Source organism: Giraffa tippelskirchi, chromosome 5 (genome assembly GCF_054371585.1).
Source record: "Giraffa tippelskirchi isolate mGirTip1 chromosome 5, T2T-mGirTip1v1.2.pri, whole genome shotgun sequence".
Lineage (NCBI taxonomy): Eukaryota > Metazoa > Chordata > Mammalia > Artiodactyla > Giraffidae > Giraffa > Giraffa tippelskirchi.
Window position 1 is genome coordinate 9,332,223 of NC_137279.1, and position 14,344 is coordinate 9,346,566.

General features: G+C 43.4%; 1 non-coding gene across 1 annotated transcript; it reads right to left on the minus strand.

The window, feature by feature from the left end:
* Window positions 1-8,973: 8,973 nt before the first annotated feature.
* On the minus strand, window positions 8,974-9,046 carry TRNAE-UUC (transfer RNA glutamic acid (anticodon UUC)). Its single transcript has one exon. It is a non-coding gene; the product is annotated as a tRNA-Glu (tRNA).
* Between the last annotated feature and the right edge of the window lie 5,298 nt (window positions 9,047-14,344).

Below are 14,344 nucleotides of genomic sequence, written 5' to 3' on the forward strand. Positions count from 1 at the left end.
AGCTAAGGATTTTGAGGCAAGTAACAAAGTCTGTGAAGTGGTGGAGTGAGAGTCCAAGCAGAGCGGTAGGAGCCTTAGGCAATAGGAGAGCTGCTGAAAGTGAAAGTCGCTCAGTCTTGTCCGACTCTTTGCGAACCCATGGACTATACAGTCCATGGAATTCTCCAGGCCAGAATACTGGTGTGGGTAACCTTTCCCTTCTCCAGGGGATCTTCCCAACCTAGGGATCGAACCCAGGTCTCCTGCATTGCAGGTGGATTCTTTACCAGCTGAGCCACAAGGGAAGCCCAGGAGAGCTGCTGATCCCTACTTAAAACTATGTAAATTAAAAACGATATTGCCCCAAACACACAGATCTATGGCTGTATTTGGTCTACAGGCTTCTAGCTTCCCACTCTTAAATTCAAATCCAGCCAATCTCTTTATTTTTCAAGTGAAAATCAGAGGTCCAGAGAGGGGCAATAATTTGCCTGAAGTCACACAGCTATTTAGTGATATAGCAAGGACGAGAAGCTAAGTTTCTTCATTCCCAAGTCAGTATTCTTCCCTCTGATTTGCCCCCAGCTTAGATCTATTCAGGTCTACTGATTGTCAACACAGAATGAGTTGTTATAGTCTTGCTGCCCTTGTCTGAAAATTCGTTATAACAATATCCACCTCTTAAAAATATTAAAAGGAGATCGAGAAACCAGTATGCAGGTCAGGAAGCAACAGTTAGAACTGGACATGGAACAACAGACTGGTTCCAAATAGGTAAAGGAGTACATCAAGGCTGTATATTGTCACCCTGCTTATTTAACTTATATGCAGAGTACCTCATGAGAAACGCTGGGCAGGAAGAAACACAAGCTGGAATCAAGATTGCTGGGAGAAATATCAATAACCTCAGATATGCAGAAAGTAAAGAAGAACTAAAGAGCCTCTTGATGAAAGTGAAAGAGGAGAGTGAAAAAGTTGGCTTAAAGCTCAACATTCAGAAAAATAACATCATGGCATCTGGTCCCATCACTTCATGGGAAATAGATGGGGAAACAGTGGAAACAGTGTCAGACTTTATTTTTTTGGGCTCCAAAATCACTGCAGATGGTGATTGCAGCCATGAAATTAAAAGACGCTGACTCCTTGGAAGGAAAGTTATGACCAAGCTAGACAGCATATTAAAAAGCAGAGACATTACTTTGCCAACAAAGGTCCATCTAGTCAAGGCTATGGTTTTTCCAGTAGTCCTGTATGGATGTGAGAGTTGGACGGTGAAGAAAGCTGAGCACCGAAGAATTGATGCTTTTGAACTGTGGTGTTGGAGAAGACTCTTGAGAGTTCCTTGGACTTCAAGGAGATCCAACCAGTCCATCCTAAAGGAGTTCAGTCCTGGGTGTTCATTGGAAGGACTGATGTTGAAGCTGAAACTCCAATACTTTGACCACCTCATGTGAAGAGTTGACTCATTGGAAAAGATCCTGATGCTGGGAAGGACTGCGGGCAGGAGGAGAAAGCGACGACAGAGGATGAGATGGCTGGATGGCATCACTGACTCGATGGACATGGGTTTGGGTGGAGTCCGGGAGTTGGTGATGGTCAGGGAGGCCTGGCGTGCTGCGGTTCATGGGGTTGCAAAGAGTCGGACACGAATGAGCGACTGAACTGAACTGAACTGATGTTTTAAATAGCGTTGGCCTGTTAAGTCATTATTAAATCATGAATATTCTAGAACAGCACCTTCCAACAGCCACAGAGGTAGTTTGAAATCTTCCAGTAGCCACATTAACAAAAGTAAATACATATGTCAAAAATACTATCATTTCAACTTTTAATAAGAGTTATTAGTTAGGCACGTAGTCCTCTTTTAATACAAATCTTTAAAATCCTGTGTGTATTTTATACTTGCAGCATATTCTCAATTTGGACAATCACATTTCAAGGGCTCAGTAGCCACTGTGGCTACCACACTGGACAGTGAAGTTCTGGAAGCTTCTTTATGTTCCATTCTCACTCTTCTGAAAGCCAACCAGAGCAAAAGTCCCCAGAGGTTTGTCTCTTTCAAGCCTCCGATTGCTAGTTAATTAAATCCCTAAGCAACGGCTGAGTCATTGTACTGCGGAAGACAATTTAAGAAATCTGTCTTAAAGCCAAGAACACAGCTCCCTGCCTTGAAGGCGGAAGAGTGCATTGAATCAGGTGCCCTTGTGTGGGAGGAGAGAAGAGATGTCATTGACAAGGACTGAGGAAAACAGAGAAATGAATCCCTTTAGGGTCACTATTTCCCTCCAAACCACTATAAAGGAGAGTCTACTCCTTTACTCAGTGCTTTACTCAGTGCTCACAACCTATCCAGAGGTGAGTACTATATTACATCCCATTTTATGGAGGAGGAAACTGAGGCACAGAGAGGTCATAGAGCTTGCCTGAAGTCCTGTAGCTAGTAATCAGCACAGCTTGTGCCCAACACCTGATCTGATGGACTTCAGCACCTAGTTCTTAATCGCTAGACTGTACTTGGAGGTATTCTCACATCATCTCCAGATACCCTGAAGCACCACGTGGAATACTTGTATTAAAATGTGCATAACTGTTTGATGTTTACATATAATTTATTATTGTCTGTATGACTTCATGGGCTATTTTTATGAATCTTTTCATCTAAAATGGTATCACTGTTTCCCAATAAAGTGGTCAGTTCAGTTCAGTTCTCAGTCATGTCTGACTCTTTTTGACCCTATGGACTGCAGCACGCCAGTCTTCCCTGTCCATCACCAACTCCCAGATCTTGTTCAAACTCATGTCCATTGAGTCCATGAGGCCATCCAACCATCTCATCTTCTGTCACCCGCTTCTCCTCCTGCCTTCAATCTTTCCCAGCATCAGGGTCTTTTCCAATGAGTCAGTTCTTCTCATCAGGTGGCCAGAGTATTGGAGTTTCAGCTTCAGCATCAGTCCTTCCAATAAATATTCAGGACTGATTTCCTCTATGATGGACTGGTTGGATCTCCTTGAAGTCCAAAGGACTCTAAAGAGTCTTCTCCAACACCATAGTTCAAAAGCATCAATCCTTTGGTACTCAGCTTTCTTTATAATCCAACTCTCACATCCATACATGACTACTGGAAAAACCATAGGTTTGACTAGATGGACCTTTGTCAGCAAAATAATGTCTCTGCAATTTAATATGCCGTCTAGGTTGGTCACAGCTTTTCTTCCAAGGAACAAGCATCTTTTAATTTCATGGCTGCAGTCACCATCTGCAGTGATTTTGGAGCCCCAAAAAATAAAGTCTGTCACTGTTTCCCCATCTATTTGCCATGAAGTGATGAGACTGGATGCCATAATATTAGTTTTTTGAATGTTGAGTTTTAAGCAGCTTTTTCACTCTCCTCTTTCACTTTCATCTAAAGGCTCCTTGTTCCTCTTCCCTTTCTGCCATAAGGGTGGTGGTATCTGCATATCTGAGGTAAATGATATTTTCCCAACAATCTTGATTCCAGCTTGTGCTTCATCCAGCCCAGCGTTTCTCATGAGGTACTCTGCATATAAGTTAAATAAGCAGGGTGACAATATACAGTCTTGATGTACTCCTTTACCTATTTGGAATCAGTCTGTTGTTCCATGTCTAGTTCTAACTGTTGCCTCTTGACCTGCATACAGATTTCTCAGGAGGCAGGTAAGGTGGTCTGGTATTCCCATCTCTTGAAAATTTTTCCACAGTCTGTTGTGATCCACACAGTCAAAGGCTTTGGCATAGTCGATAAAACAGAAGTAGATGTTTTTCTGGAACTCTCTTGCTTTTTCGATTATCCAGGAGATGTTGGCAATTTGATCTCTAGTTCCTCTGCCTTTTCTAAAACCAGCTTGAACATCTGGAAGTTCACGTTTCACGTATTGCTGAAGCCTGCCTTGGAGAATTTTGAGCATTACTTTGCTAGGATGTGAGATGAGAGCAATTGTGCAGTAGTTTGAACATTCTTTGACATTGCCTTTCTTTGGGATTGGAATGAAAGCTGACCTTTTCCAGTCCTGTGGCCACTGCTGAGTTTTCCAAATGTGCTGGCCTACTGAGTGCCGCACTTTCTCAGCATCATCTTTTAGGACTAAAATAAAGTGGTAGTTTTTTAAAAATTGAAGTATAGTTGCTGTACAATGTAAGTGATTCACAATTTTTAAAGGTTACTCACCATTTTTAGTTATAAAATATTGGCTATATTCCCCATGTTGTACAATATATCCTTGTCGCTTATTTTATACCTAGTAATTTGTACCTCTTGCCCCTCTACCCTAGTATTGCCCCTCCCCCTTTCTCTTAAAGTGGTAGTTTCTTAATTATTCTCTTGCTATTCCTTTGCACCCACCCACTGTTTCTTGTGGATTCTTGGAAGCAAAACTGCGCGAAGAGGAGACACAGAGAGCAAAGAAGTAGGAAGTAGATGCCAGGAATCAGTGGTGCTGGCTATTGGCAGAGGACTTGGCATATCTATAGCATCTGATTTGATGTGGGAGGGGAGGGAAATAGCAGCAGCTCTGTTTGTCTGTTAATTTTTCTTCCTTCAATATCTCCTATTAGAATGGATGCTGATGTTTGAAATCATATGATGTCCGTAATCCAAATGTGGCTTCAGCATAGATTGTATTCGGTTATTTCTCAACATCCTCAGAGATGTGGCCCGCAATGGTGCTGATGGGGGCAGCACAAACAGTCATTCACAGACTCAGCCCAGGGGTCAGGGGTGGTCCTGAAGCCGAATGGGAATGACCTGGGTGTTACTTACAGCCTCAGACTCCAGAGGAGAAAAGGCTCCAGGCTGCTTTAGCAACACAAGCCTCTAGGACACCCCCAGGCTGAGCTCAGTCGGTGAATGGCTCCCTTCTTTGGGCTCCTTTCAGAGTGCTCTCCTCACCCCGCAGCTTATTGAAACCCCTAGCCCAGTGCCTAACACGTGGTAAGTGCCTGAAACCTCTGAGCCACAACACTGAACCTGCTAGTGAAACCACTTCACAAAGAATAAAGGCTGTCACTCATATATTTCTTTATAGAATATATTCGTAGAAACCTTATTTCTTGGATTGTTGCAACTTCTTTGATTGTGGGGCGAGAAAGGAAAATCCTATATTTTCTTGGAAATCAGTAAACAAACTGAGGTTCAGAGGGCTTAAGTTAATGGTCCTTATAGTTTCTGAGTTCGGGTGTAAGATTCCACATCCCGGGTGTCTCCAGTGACCTGGGGGAGGGGCTGGAAAGCTGTTGATTCCTCTCCTCCCACCACCCTCTGTGGGCCCTCTGCTCAGTCAAGCCAGCGATGGACAGAGCCACCTTTTAGAGAAAGGTAACAGAGCCACCCTTCTCTAAGTGAGTCTCACTTCTAGGACAATAACAAGCTGCTGTCTTGGCTCAGCACCCATGACTGGGGACCACCCTGGTGCCAGGTACTGGGCTAAGTGCTGAGAATGTAAAGACAGACACGACAGGTGAGGAACTCACATTCCAGGAGGGGTTGCTGGAGGTTTCCACTGCACACCTGCAGGAGAAATGGGGTGCATGTGCTCTTGGAAACAGGGCAGGAGGCAGCAAAGGTCAGAGTAAAGGCAAAATGTCAACAAGAGCCCCAAAGCAAGAAAAGTCACAATGTGAACATGAAAGAGACAGCTGCAAAGAAAGCTGAGATTGAGTTCCCAGCTCCCCACCCCAGCCCCGTTCCCAATATTCCCTGAGACTGTCTTGTGGCTAGAAAATTCTTGGTAAAGACTGGCCATATCTTGAACTAGTTGACCCCAAGAGCAGTGGGGAGTGGATCCCCTTTGAGAGCTTCCTCCTTGCCTGGACAGATGGGGGCGACAGCTGGGGTGCTGGGGTGGAAGATGAGAAGGGGGTATAGTGTCTGTCATTGCTATTGACTAAGCCTCTTGTGGTTCTGGTTTGGCTGTGTATCATTGGTTTTGTGTTATAATGCATATGACTGTGTTTGTGAATTTAATCCTGGGAGTTAGATTATTTCATCACAAGACTGTAACTCAGGGAGCAAATGGAGGCAGACATCAAAGAGACTCTTCCTCTGGCCGGATGAAGGGGAACCCCACCAACAACAACCATCACAGACCCAGGTGGGATGTTTTTGTTCCATTGGCAGGGAGGGAATACCCCGTAGGCTAATATGAAGGCTCTTAGCTTCTGGCAACGAACAGGAGTTCATTTTTCAGTAAGGAAGAAGCCAATGGACCTCTCCCCACTCTCTCCTGTCTCTGCCCTGCCCAGTTTCCCAACTACTGTAACCTCTGAGCTGTTACCCATCCTCAGTGACCCACCCACCAGGAACACTGACCAGTGACCTGGCAGATGTTCCCTGGCAGAAAATTCAGTTCCATTTAATGCCTAAAGGCCAGCTGCAAACCTGAACAGCTCCATTACTGCCAAGGATGCTCTCAGAAACTCTATCTCCCATCTTCTCAGATGGGCATGGTAGTGAATGGTGTGAGGGCTCCATCCTGAAAAGACAAGTGATGCTGATGTAGACTGACCACTAGGCAGTGTTGGGCCTAAAGGAATCCTCACCACAAGCTTAAAGAAATCTATAGTGATCTCTGCTGCACAGATGAGGACACTGAGGTTCAGAGAAATGAAGTGCCTTGACCATAGTCACACAGCCAGCAACTGACTGGGCCTGCGTCTCCTCGCAGAGCCGTGTAACATCAAGGCCCGTGCCTTCCCCACCATGTCATGTGGCCTTTTGGTATTTGGGGCACCACACGGATAACAACTTAACATTCTGGTGCAGAACTGCCCGCTGAGGCAGGGGACAATTGTGGCTTGTTTGTAGCCCCTCCTCATCTTGGGAAAGTAAATCTGCTCAGTCCCCAGGGTTTCCCCTCCAGTGAAAGACCTGGGCCCTGGTATTTTAATAAACTCCTGGTGGTTCCAATGGGAAATCCTGGTCAAAGACCACTGAACGAGGCATTCTCTAAGCCCATACTGCAAGCACCCTTGGATTATTGGGTAGTGACTAACTGTCCAGGCGTTTTATGTTCCTCATCTCATCTAATCCTCCTAAAAGCCCTGTCAAGTAAAGAAATTTCAGTAAACTGTGCAAGATACCACAACTGGAGAATGGCAGACCAGGGACGCAGAGACGGGCAACTTAGCATCAGAGGTTGAAGAATTAGCCACTAGCCCGCACAGCTCAGGGCTTCCCTCGTGGCTCAGTTGGTAAAGAATCTGCCTGCAATGCAGGGGACCTGGGTTGGATTACTGAGTTGGGAAGATGCCCTGGAGAAGGGAACGGCTACGCACTCCACTATTCTGGCCTGGAGAATTCCACGGAAGGAGGAGCCTGACGGGCTACAGTCCACGGGTCACAAAGAGTCAGACACGACTGAGCGACTTTCACTTCACCACACGGCTCCCCACTCACTCTGCCGCCTCTTAACAGGGCCTCCTGGGGCAAATACCTTCCCGCTGGGGACATGAATTGACCAGTAGGAATAACTCACTAACCACAGGCCTGAGGTGGGTAGAATATTTTGAGAGAAACAATTTCCAACATTTTCCCTTCTTTTCTACTTCAGATCAGCTGCCACAGATAGGCCAACTTTTCTGATGATGGCCAGTTCCACTGATTCCTGGCATTTATGTCCTACTTCTTTGCTGTCTGTGTCCCACCCATCGACCCCATAGAGTTTGTTTCTGGGACCACCAGAAACAGTAAGTGAGTGAAAAGGAATAGCAAAGAGAAAGATTAAGAAGTCACCACTTTATTGGGAAGCAGTGATCCTCTTTCAAATTGAAATTGGCCTGAAAAAAATTAGACCACTGAGTCATGCTGACAATAATAAGTAATGTTAGCTAATACTTGCTTTTACCCATGGGCCACAGGCACGATTTCAAGTCATTTACAAATATAATTCATTTTATCTTTACAAGCACCCCACTAAGGAAGGTTGTATTACTATTCTCATTTTCTATGTGAGGACACTGAGGCAGGCAAGGTTTAAGTAACTTGACCCAAGCCTCTCAGATTTGAATATTGGGACCACGGTTTGAACCCTGGCATTCTTGCTCCAAAGAAAACTGGGTGAGATGCTAACCTTGGGAGCTGCCTTTAAGATAGTGGTGGACTCTGCCCAGGAGTAGGGGAGTACACTCTGAATGACCTCCCACTGCTCACCACCTCTTCTCTAACTTGTATCCGTATTACAGTCCGTGGGCTTGCAGAGAGTCAGGCACGACTGAGTGACTACACTTCCACTTTTCATATATATATGTATATACATATGTACAGTTGATCTACAATGTTTCAGGGGTACAACAAAGTGATTCAGTTTTATATATATTCTTTTTCGGGCTTCCCCAGTGGCTCAGATAGTAAAGAATCTGTCTGCAATGTGGGAGCCTAGGTTCAATCCCTGGGTTGGAAAGATCCCCTGGAGAAGGAAATGGCAACCCACCCCAGTAGTCTTGCCTGGAAAATTCTATGGACAGAGGAGCCTAGTGGTCTACAGTCCACAGGGTCACAAAGAGTCAGACATGACTGAGCAACTAAGCACAGCACACACAGTGAGAGGACTAGGCAGATGTTACAACTGACTCAAAGGAATCCAAAGGACAACACATTTATCAGTCAGGAATATTGCAAAGAATTTGCAAATAGATATAAAACTAGTTTTTTTAGGGTGGGGAGAAGAAATGTTGTCCCTCCACTGGACAGATTTCATTTGAATGTCCATAGGTGAGCATAATTAATTTATACTGCTATCAGTTCTCTACTACCCACAGAGTTTTAAAATAAATCAAAGGTAATGAAAGGTTAGAATCAAGTAATCCTAAAGGGTATGCTTTAAACAACGCACAATCTCTGTAGTTTGATTCTTCTGTTGGTTGTTTCTTCGGACTCTCATTCATGGCGTTTTATTTCCTTGTATATTTTACCATTTGTTTTTTAAAACTTTGAGTTTTGTTTTGTTTTTGGCCATGCCACATGGCCTGTGGGATCCTAGTTCCCCAACCAGGGATTGAACCCGGGCCCTCAGCAGTGAAAACACAGAGTCCTAACCACTGGACCACCAGGGAATTCCTCAAAAAACTGCGAGTTTATATTTATTGGGTCTTTACCGGCTGGGATTCTCTGAGGCCTGGCTGAGCCTGGTGTGTTCCTCAAGAGAGGATTTACACTTGCTTCTTCTAGGCACTCAGAGTCACCACCTACCCAGGAACAATTTAAATGAGATTCTCAATTTGAGGTTTTCTAGACTATATAAGTAGAGTGAATTTGAACCCTAAACCTGAATCAAGGAATGGGTTATGGTGACACGTATCTCAAGGGAGCTTTTTGGTTTTTTCTCTCAAACTGAGAGCAAAAGCCAAGAGAGGTAATTCCTTGTTAAGTCCTTTTGTCGGGTACCCCAATTCCACTGCAATTCAGCCCTGCAGAAGTCCAGGTTTGTATTGGGGTATCTGATCCTTAAGCTTCTGTGGCCCTCTGGTTGCTAGAAACTGACAGATGTCTCTTCATGGTGCCTCTAGCTTTAGCACTCACTTACCTCTCTAGATTTTTCTTTCACTTTGATTTTTTGGCCTTTTCGTTTTTCCTTTTCTGTCTGTGTGTATATGGGGAGGGGAATGATATATAGGCACAGCAGTTCAGCAATACATTTTTAAAGTTTTAAAAAAGTTTTAGGTTATTTTTAGATATTTTAGGCATTTGGCATGGACAGGACTTTTCAGAATGTCTGCTCCACCATATTGTGGGAAATAGAAGTTATCTGCTAGTGCTAAAGTGTAGATCACAACAAACTGTGGAAAATTCTTCAAGAAATGGGAGTACCAGACCACTTACCTGCCTCCTGAGAAATCTGTATGCAGGTCAAGAAGCAACAGTTAGATCTAGACATGGAACAACGGACTGGTTCCAAATTGGGGAAGGAGTACATCAAGGCTGTATTTAACTGCTTATTAACTTTATGCAGAGTACATCATGTGAAATGCTGGGCTGGATGAAGCACAAACTGGAATCAAGATTACCAGGAGAAATATCAATAACCTCAGATATGTAGATGACACCACCCTTATGGCAGAAACCGAAGAAGAGTTAAAGAGCCTCTAGATGAAAGTGAAAGAGGAGAGTGAAAAAGCTGGCTTAAAACTCAACATTCAGAAAACAAAGATCGCAGGATGGGGGGCACGTGTGGACCATGGCTGGTTCATGTCAATGTGTGGCAAAAACTACTACAATATTGTAAAGTGGTTGGCCCCCAACTGAAAAAAAAAAAAAAAAAAGAAAACAAAGATCATGGCATCTGGTCCCATCACTTCATGGCAAATAGATGGGGAAGCAATGGAAACAGTGACAGAATTTATTTTCCTGGGCTCCAAAATCACTGCAGATGGTGACTGCAGCCATGAAATTAAAAGATGCTTGCTCCTTGGAAGAAAAGCTGTGACCAAGCTAGACAACATATTAAAAAGCAGAGACATTACTTTGCCAACAAGGTCCATCTAGTCAAAGCTATGGTTTTTCCAGTAGTCATGTATGGATGTGAGAGTTGGACTATAAAGAAAGCAGAGCACCAAAGAATTGATGATTTTGAACTGTGGTGCTGGAGAAGACTCTTGAGAGTCCCTTGGACTGTAAGGAAATCCAACCAGTAAATCCTAAAGGAAATCAATCCTGAATATTCATTGGAAGGACTGATGCTGAAGCTGAAACTCCAACACTTGGCCACCTGATGCGAAGAACTGACTCATTGGAAAAGACCCTGATGCTGGGAAAGATTGAATGCAGGAGGAGAAGGGGATGACAGAGGATGAGATGGTTGGATGGCATCACCGACTCAATGGACATGAGTTTGAGGAAGCTCTGGGAGTTGGTGATGGGCAGGAAAGTCTGGTGTGCTGCAGTCCATGGGGTCACAAAGAGTTGGACACAAGTGAGTGACTAAACTGAACTGAACTGAAAGTAGTAGCATATGGTAATAATATAAACCTGGGATTTGGGCTAGTTCATTTAGAATGGCTACTGTATGTCTGGAACTGTACTAGACATTGTGGACAAAATTCTGCCCTTGGCTTCAGGTTGATGCCTGGTTCCATCTCTTTCATAAAGTTAGAACTGCATTGAATTTGTGCTATTTATCAGGTGTATTAACTTAAATACATTTTTTAAACTGTAAGAAGGAGCTATATTCCTCACAGACAATGGTGAAGACTAAGTGGACTAACCTATGGATATCAGAACAATTTCTGATGCAAGTACCAGAACCTCCAATTTAATATGATTTAAACAATAAAAACGTTATCACATCACGTGCTAGGAAGTCCAGAGTTATCCCAAGCTTCAGGGGAGACTATCGGGACTCTTGGCTCTGTCCTCCTCTCTCTGCTGACATTTATCCTGAGGCTGATAATACGATAATGCAAACAATTTCAGGAATGTCATCCAGACACAACACCCAGCGAGAAAAGCTATCTCTTTCTGTGTCTCTTTCCCAGAACCCTCCCCCTCCCCTCCAAAAAGAGTTCCCTTCATGTTTTATTGGCCAGAATTATATCATATGACCCTTCCTAAGCCAGTTAGTTAATATCAAGGGAAATGGAAATATTGTGATTGGTTTAGACTGATCAATATTTATCTTTGGAATTGGGGGATAAGATCACCTTTCTCTGAGCCTCAGAATGAAAGAAGAGATGAATAAGACTGGGGCCCTGTCAAGAGGAAAGAGAGGTAGAAATGCAAATTGAGTAGGCCACCAACAGTTTCTGCGGCAGTCTGCAAATGCCTAGGATAAGGATGACCACTTGGCAGGTGCCTGTCCCGGAAATGTTAGTCACCAGTGCTCTCAACTACACCCAGACCTAATCTATACAAGCTGGTTTGAGGGCAGCCTCTTAATGCACCTCTCCACTTGGAAATCAAGTCATTTGTCAGTGCCAATGAAAAATTTTCAAAAGCTTGATATTATACAGTCTCCAGACGTGAATGCTGGCTCTACTCGCTTTGTTGCCTGCTGCACAGCACAGCACATGGCCAAGCCAGTGATCTTGGGTTGACCAGTTGTTCCTTCTGCTCTCCTCTATGTGGAGGCTAAGTCTCCTTATAGCCTTTATTCCATGACTGGTTAAGAAAGCTTTGTCTGGATAGCACCTCCATCCTCCCTGTTCCCGCATAAATACCCTGCCTGGGAGGCATGACAGCCAGCCCTGTCTTCCTACTTCAAATAAAATACAATAAATATGGAAGTAAAAAACAGACAGGCAAAAAGCAGACTTAGAAAGACAGAATAAGGAAAATACACATATTTTCACAAAAGCAAGTGAGGATAAAAGGAGGCAGAGGAATGATCTCTGAGTCTACTGGCGGGCTGGGAAATCTGGTATCATTTAAAAAAAAACAACTACTTTTGAGATTTAAAGGTTTATTACTATCTTCCCTTCCTAATAGCCCTCTTATCAGCAGTTTCATTATTCATCTGGAGGCAGGAGGACCAACAAAGGATTTTTCCTCCTCGAGAAACACCCTCTCCTTCCTTGCCTCCACACCCCTGTCCTAGGAATCCGTGACTCCAGGAAACGTTTTCAGATAAAACAATTCCAGTTACTGGAAAATCTTAAGGTTTTCCTCTGTGGGTCTGCTGCAGTGACCTGGCCTCTGACTCACAAATAAAAGAGATTTACTAAGAGATAGTAACACCTTTTGTGTAATTACAAATTACTTTTTCTTTCCCATATTGACTCTTCAATCACACAGTGATGAAAATTGAAATGAATTAGTGGTTTTCAAACCGTGTATGTGTGTGTGCATGCATGCATGCATATATGTGTCTGTGTTTAAACAGCAGAATATCTTTTTGAATTATGCTATTTTATGTGGAACCCCAACATGAAAACCAGATAAAAGCAGATATGTTTTGGTTGAAGGGAGAGTGGGAGTAGAAGGGTGAAATAAGTGAAGAAAGGGTGTTTAAAGGCCCCATTCTCCGCTCCAGAAGCTCTCAAAAGTATTGCCCCAAGCTGGGTCTTCTCAGGGCCATTTGATAACCAGAGATGTCCCTCAGATAACTTTTTTAAAGCGAAGAAATAAAACTTGGCATATAAAGGTAGTTTCTCTTAGTTCATCTCCCCCATTCTATTTTCTTCCTTCTCTCCTCAGATAATGGCTATCATGACTAAATTTTGTTGTTGCTTAGTCGCTCAGTCGTGCCTGACTCATTTGCAACCCCATAGACTGCAGCCTGCCAGGCTCCTCTGTCCATGGGATTTCCCAGGCAAGGATACTGGAACGGGTTGCCATAACGGGTTGCCATTTCCTTCTCTAGGGGATCTTCAAGACCCAGGAATCAAACCCACGGCTCCTGCTTGGCAGGTGAATTCTTTACCACTGAGCCAGCAGGGAATACTGCCCTCCTAAAAATGTTTAGGTCCTAGTCCTCTAGAAGCTGGGGATACATTGCTTTACATGGCTAAAGGGAACTAACAGATGTACTTTAATTAAAGAGGTTGAGATGGGGAGATTATTCTGCTAGGCCCAGTGGAACCAAAAGTATCTTTACTAGAGGGAGGGCCAGAGTCAGAAGACATGTAGTGATACAAGCAGAAGTTGGTGCACTTGGGCCAAGAACCAAGGGATGTGGGCAGCCTCTAGAAGCTGGAAAAGGCAAGGATTCTCTTCTAGAACCTCCAGAAAGAACTCAGCCCTGTTGACTCACTGCAGACTTCTGCCTTGAAAACTGTAAGATAACAAAGTTGTATTCTTCAACGTTACTGAGTCAGTGCTAGTTTGTTATAGCAGCAATAGGATACTAGTACCAATGAGTTAAACAAGTTTCCACCTGGTCCATGTTTTATACTCGAACTAGTGGATAGATGATAGAAATAAATAGAGAAGATAATTTTGTTTTATTTATTTTCTATCCTCACTTCATGTTTTTAGGATCTATACATTTGATACATGAATATCTAGTTCATCTGGTTTAACTGCTATATAGCATTTTGTCATATGAATATATCATAGTTCATGTCATTCTCTAAAATGGGGACTAGGATGTTAAAATTTTTTCACAGCAATAAACATCCTAGTTCATATTTCCTCACACATGTATGTCCTGTACATATACATGAAAGTTTACTAGAGTATATATATCTAGAATTTGCAGATCCTAGCTTTTCTCCAGTGTCCAGATTACACATAGCTCCAGCCTGCTGAACTAGAGGCTGCCTCTAAGAAAGAGAATAGGATTTGGAGGGAAGGATTGGGAGAATAACATTCTCATTCACCTTAATTCTTTGATGTTTGTATTTTTTATGGGTATGTATTACTGCAGTAAAAAAAACATTATTCAGATGTTTAGGACATAAGATGGAGAGCTTCAGGCT